Raw genomic sequence first — 6,396 nt, forward strand, 5'->3', positions numbered from 1 at the left:
AAACTAAATACATGTGATACTACAAAACAATATAGGTCACTTTGGACCTAAGTCATTGAATTTGAAAAATGCCCAACTTCAAGTGCCCATAACGTTTTCATGGAAAATCCAAATGTTGTAAAATTGGAGTCTAATTTGTTCATCTTTAAAAGATCTACAACTTTGACGTTGGGGGTTTTTCTATTTGAAGCTTGTATCATTGAAACCGAAGGGCTTGAAGAGGATTGCTTTTGGTGAAAATTTTCAAAAGGAACTTAAACATGTTTTGTGCCCAAATTTTCACAGCCAGTTTTCACTAATTTCCAAATGCCAAATGAATTTTTCCCAACATGACTTTTGTTCCATATTTCAAGAGCTTTCCAACTTTTACTCACATTACTTTTTTGGACTTTCCATGTGTGAGTTTCGAAGAGCTTTCTATTTAGGGTCATTTTTGCATTTCATGATATAACTTGATGTGCAAGCTTGTGTAGTTCATTATGCACGTCCAATTCATTTCCATTTGACTTCAGCATGGCTTATCACACATCATTGGGCCTTACATGCGCATATACAGGCCCATGCAAGGAGAATTCAAATCCCATGCACACGAGGGAACCATGCCTTGCAATCCATTTCAGCTATAAATAAGTGTTCATTCTCATTCAATTGGCAACCAAGTGGAGATCTGAATTGCTGCTGAATTGAAATCCCAACCCTCACTAAAGGAATTTTCAGTTTTCATTCTCTTTTTCAAGCTTGAAATTCAACATCATTAGTTGATTTTCAAAGCTCAATTCCTTAACCTATCATCTCCATCACCCTTCTAGAGCAAAACCAGATCAAGATCTTGAAGGATTCGTGGCATTTGAAGCTTCATTTCAGAGGTAGAACCTCAAACTTTTTTGATCTAGATCTTGCAATACAATGTGAATTTCTTTGGTTTGTGTGGTTTTCTGAAGTCCTCTCACTTGAGGCAGGCCAGTGGTGATCTTAATTGTTCAAATCGTGCCATTCCAGTTGACACACCATGATTTTTAAGCTCACATTTCTCTCTAAATAGGAATGGTGAGGATGATCCATGGTTACAGTGGTGATGTACATCACCTAAGCTTCATTTTGATGTCCTTGGTTTTTATTTTCATTGCAATTTATTTTCCTGCGCGTTGTGGCCGGAACTTGTTGGATCGCTGGAGAAGATGGTGGTTTCCACCACCATCCCCACGTGGTAGCCTCCCAGCCTTTGGATCGTGCCTCAACGTTTTAATCACGAGCATCCAATCTGTTTACTTGTTATAATTCCATGTGTTGCGCGCTTGACTCCAACGTACCATGCATCCACGCCTCTGAGCCATTTGATCATGTCACGTCAATTAATGAATTGATTCTGTGGCGCTGGATTTTTCTATTATTCCTATTTTCTGTTAATTTCATTTAATTCCTTTTATTTTCAAAAATTCATAAATATTTTATTTGAAGTCACAAAAATATGAGACCAATGCCAAAAAAATTCTTAAAAAATCTAGTTTCATATTTTGATTTTTAATTATTTTTGTGACATCATTTAATACTTTTTGTGAATTATTTGATTTTTATTAGTTTTAATTCATTTTTAATTACTTTCTGATATTTGAAAAATCCAAAAAAAAATTCCTAACACCTATGGATCATGATAACTCAATGAAAAATAGTCTCATCAATTTATTATTTGATATGAGATTTATTTGAGATTTTAATTCATATTGTGTTATTTTTTATTATGTTTTAATTGTTTTTAAATAGTTTCTGATTCCAAAAATTATTGAGAAAATTTATCAAGGTTTGTTTGACCATGTTAGACCTATGAGAATTTAATTGGACTTGCTGAAGTTGATTTGAATTAAATTTGAGGTTTGACCATATTTTATTCATTTTATTTTGCATTTATTTTTAATTCCAAAAATACCAAAAAATTATGGTTGACTTGTTGACTTGTAATCTTCATTTCTTTTCTGCTTGACGTTGATTGATGATGATTTGATTCACATTTGATCATTTGAACTTGATACTTGAATTCTCTTTTCATCCCTTTCTTTTCATCATTTGGCCAATGAGTTAATGTCTTATGGTTGGTCTTGACAGATGAGAGGTTTAACCTTCTTTGATCCAAACCAAACTCAACTTGATCCAAGATCAAGTGAGTTGTTTTGTGTCCAAGATAGGTTGCTTCTTGGTCAAGCCAAAAACCTAAAGTCCATACAAGGCCCTTCCCCTTTTGTTTTGGCATGGCAAGTTTATGGAGCTTGGCTTACTAGTCATGATCTCTAGCTTATGTTTATTTGCCTATAGTTGTATTGACCGGCCTCAGATAAGTGTGACTACTACATTAGTCCACTTACGATTGCTTAACATAGCGCTACATTGTCTTATGACAAACTAACATAACCATACTAATTACTAACTTTAATTTGAGCATTTAATTTCTTGCAATTTACTTTTAATGCCATTTATTTCTTGCTCATTTATTCATATTGCTTTTCATTTTGCTCACTTGAGCACATATTTTATGTTTATGTCATTTCCCTTTTGCTCACTTGAGCTCACTATTCTATATAAATATATTGTTGTCTTATGATTGTTTTGTCTTTGTTTTGTGTGAACCTAATGCAAAAGGAGAAAGGACTTAGAATTAGGACATACCTATGCTTAAAGGAGTTCAAGAGCAACTAGGCCTCATGCCTTTAGAATGCTAAACTTGTTGAAGAGCAACTAGGCCTCATGCCTTTAGAATGCTAAATTTCAAAGTGGATCTTAAAGGACTTCCTTTACAAAACTTATTCTTTATCCATTCCTCTTATTGTGTTGTGAACTTTTTGATGTTTGCTCTTGTGTGATAGGGATTACATGTTGAGATAGTAAAGAGGACCATTATCATGAGTAGCCAAGTTAAGAGAGACAAGCCAAATGGAGATCCTAGGAGCTTGAATCTAATTTGTGTGATTGCTTGTTTATTTGCTAAGTCAAAAGGAAAGGAGCATCTTGAATAATCTATATGATTTCAAGAAAAGGAACTCCAAGGGTTTTATCTTCTCTCTTATCTTTGTATGCTTTAGGACTAGACCATCTTTTCTTCTCCCCACTCTAACCCAAGCAAAAATCTTTTCTTCCAAACTTTGACTTTATTTCAAATTAGAAACCTAGGCCTTTGGCCTTTGACTTTTCAAAACCATTTCATAAATACTCATTTTGAATAAATCTTAATCCAACTTTGACTTCATTTTGTAAATAAACCTAACTTGTAAATACAACTCACTTCAAGTTGTTTTTTTTATGGTTCCAATGGCCACTTTTTTAAAACCTTGTCTTCTTTTCTCCCTTCGATAACAAAATACCTTAAGGCTTTTGAGCAAATAAATTCACCAATCTTTGAGATTTTTACCCCGAACTATGAGGTTTTGATCCTACCTTTGTGATGGTACGTAGGCAATGGGTTCATCCATTCAAACAATAAAATTTGTAAATATAATCTATCATCTTCTTATCCCCCCAATCTTTTTCACATATTTTCACAAATACCAACCTACAACACATATTTGCAAAAAGGGTTCCCTTAGAGTACTAAGGATATTTTGGGTGCGTAAAACCTTCCCATTTCATAACCAACCCCCTTACCCAGATCTCTGACATTTTTATTAGTTTTTGATTTGAAAAACTTCTTACTTGGCTTTTGTTCGCTTTTTAGCCTTTTCTTTGGACAAATAGAAGTGCGGTGGCGACTCGAATTGTATGTTGACTTTTGATTTAATCAGTAAACCTAAAGGTAACGAAAACCCCGCTACAAAAGGGAGGGGAAAAGAAGACAAGTATCAAATCCAATTGATCAAATATGGATCAAACCAACATCAATCAACACCAAACAAAAAAGAAATGAAGCTTACAAGTCAACAATAATTTTTTTGGTATTTTTGAATTAAAATAAAATGCAAATAAAAAATAAACAAATAAGGTCAAACCTCAAATTCAATTCAAATCAACTTCAACAAGTCCAATTAAATTCTCATAGATCTAACATGGTCAAACAAGCTTTAACTAATTTTCTCAACAATTTTGAAAATCAGAAAGTATTTAAAAACAATTAAAAACAATTAAAAATAGCAAAAAATGGATTAAAATCTCAAATAAATCTCAAATCAAATAAGAAATTGATGAGACTATTTTTCATTTATTTATCATGATCTATAAATGCTAGGAAAATATTTTTGGATTTTCCAAAAGTCAGAAAGTATTTTAAAATGAATTAAAACTATTAAAAACCAAATAATTCATAAAAAATATTAAATGAAGTCACAAAAATAATTAAAAATCAAAGTATGAAACTAGATTTTTCAAGAAATTTTTTGGAGTTGGTCCATATTTTTATGACTTCAAATAAATTTTTATGAATTTTTGAAAATAAAAGGAATTAACTGAAAATATAATAAAATAGAAATAAATGAAAAAATGTGCAGCCACTGGATGAGATTCATTAATTGACGTGGCATGGATTAATGGCTCAGATATGAGGGCGCAGCGAATTAAATGAAATACACATAATGGATGCACACGGTTAAAACGTGAGAACCAAAATAAGGACATCTAATTCAAGCTCGTGTGATGTAGATCACCACTGTATCCATGGATCTTCCTCACTCTTCCTATATTGATAGAAATATGAAGTGGAAGATCATGGTGTTCAAACTAAAAGTGCACGAAATGGAAAATTGAAACCACCATTGGCTTTCCTCAAGTGTGAGGACTTCAGAAAACCATACAAACACAAGGATACTACATTGAAATGAGAGTTATAGATCCAAAAAGTTTGAAGGTATACCTCTGAATTGAAGCTCTTCAAGCCACAAAACCTTCAAGATCTTGGCACCTCTTTTCTCTAGGGATGTAGTGGAGATGAAAGGTTAAGGAATTAGGCTTTGAAGATAAACTAATGGTGTTGAATTTCAAGCTCGAAAGTGTGAAAAATTCTGAAAAAATTCCTTTGGTATGGCTATGGTTTCAGTGCTGCAGTGTTTCAGATCTCCAAAAGGTTGATGAATGAATGAGAAGGAGTGTTTATTTTTAGCTGGAATTGGTTGTGCATCATGCTTCCCTCGTGTGCATGGCATTTGAAAATGGATATGCATGGGCCTGTACAGGCGCATGTGAGGCCCAATGATGGGTGCAAAACCATGCCGAGTTCATATGAAATTGATTTGGACGTGTACATGAAGTGGAATCATCTTTCATACCAAGTTATAACATGAAATGCCAAAATGCTCATAAATGAAGAGTTCTTCTAAGCTCCGAAATGGTAAGTCCAAAAAAGTAATATGAGTAATTGTTGGAAAGCCCTTGAAATAAGGAACAAAAGTCATCGTCGGAAAAAAATCATTTGGAATTTGGAAATTAATGAAAACTGGCTGTGAAAATCAAAGTACAAAACATGTTTAAGTCACCTTTGAAAACTTCCACCAAAAGTAAGCCTAATCAAACCCCTCTGTTTTCAGGATGCAAGATTCAAATCGAAAAACCTCCAACATCAAAGTTGTATATATTTTCAAGATTATCAATTTAGACTCAAATTTTGGATCATTTGGATTTTCTATGACAAAGTTATGGACATTTGAAGTTAGGTACTTTTTCAAATTCAATGACTTAGGTCCAGTGTGACCTATAATGTTTTGTATTATCACATGTATTTGTTTTAGGATTATGAAATTTTGTCAAACATAACATTTGAAGTAGAAATCGTAAGATTTCCAATGCATTTGGTCTCACCTCAAAATCATAACAATTAAGGAAGTTATGTCCTTGGTAAGTTGATTCAAAATTAGGGTTTATGTCAAAATGACCTATAATGTTTTGAAATGAATGATGACTTTCAAAGTTTCAAATGGATTTTTTATGAACATGAAAGTTGTTCATATGGTTCTTAATAACATTTTTTATCTTGGGGTTATCTTCATTTGAGAAACACATCAAAAGTTAAATTTCAGTGGACTTCAGTTTAGTTAGATGACTTGACTGGTCAACTTTTCGACGCCAAACTTCCAATCTTGATGAATAATGGATTGAGGATCCTCGAATAGGTTAATATATGCATAAAATGATGAATGAAATAACTTCCCTTTATTAAATTTGATCATAGGTTGAGAATGCTTCATGGGCAAGACACAGTCAAAGCATAGTGGAATTAGGGTTTCCTTGGAAAACAATCCTCAAGCCCTTTGGGTTATCTTGATCAAATTGGAAAATTGAGATGCTTGGGAGACATATATGATAATTAGGAGCTTTGGGGACCATTTTCATGCTTTTTCTTATCTTCATCTAGCCATTTCATTGAGCTTAGGAGCCTCCTAGGAGCATTGGAGCACATGATCACTTGAGCTTCAAAACAAAATGAGT

This window comes from Lathyrus oleraceus, chromosome 7 (assembly GCF_024323335.1).
Source record: "Lathyrus oleraceus cultivar Zhongwan6 chromosome 7, CAAS_Psat_ZW6_1.0, whole genome shotgun sequence".
Taxonomy (NCBI): Eukaryota; Viridiplantae; Streptophyta; class Magnoliopsida; order Fabales; family Fabaceae; genus Lathyrus; species Lathyrus oleraceus.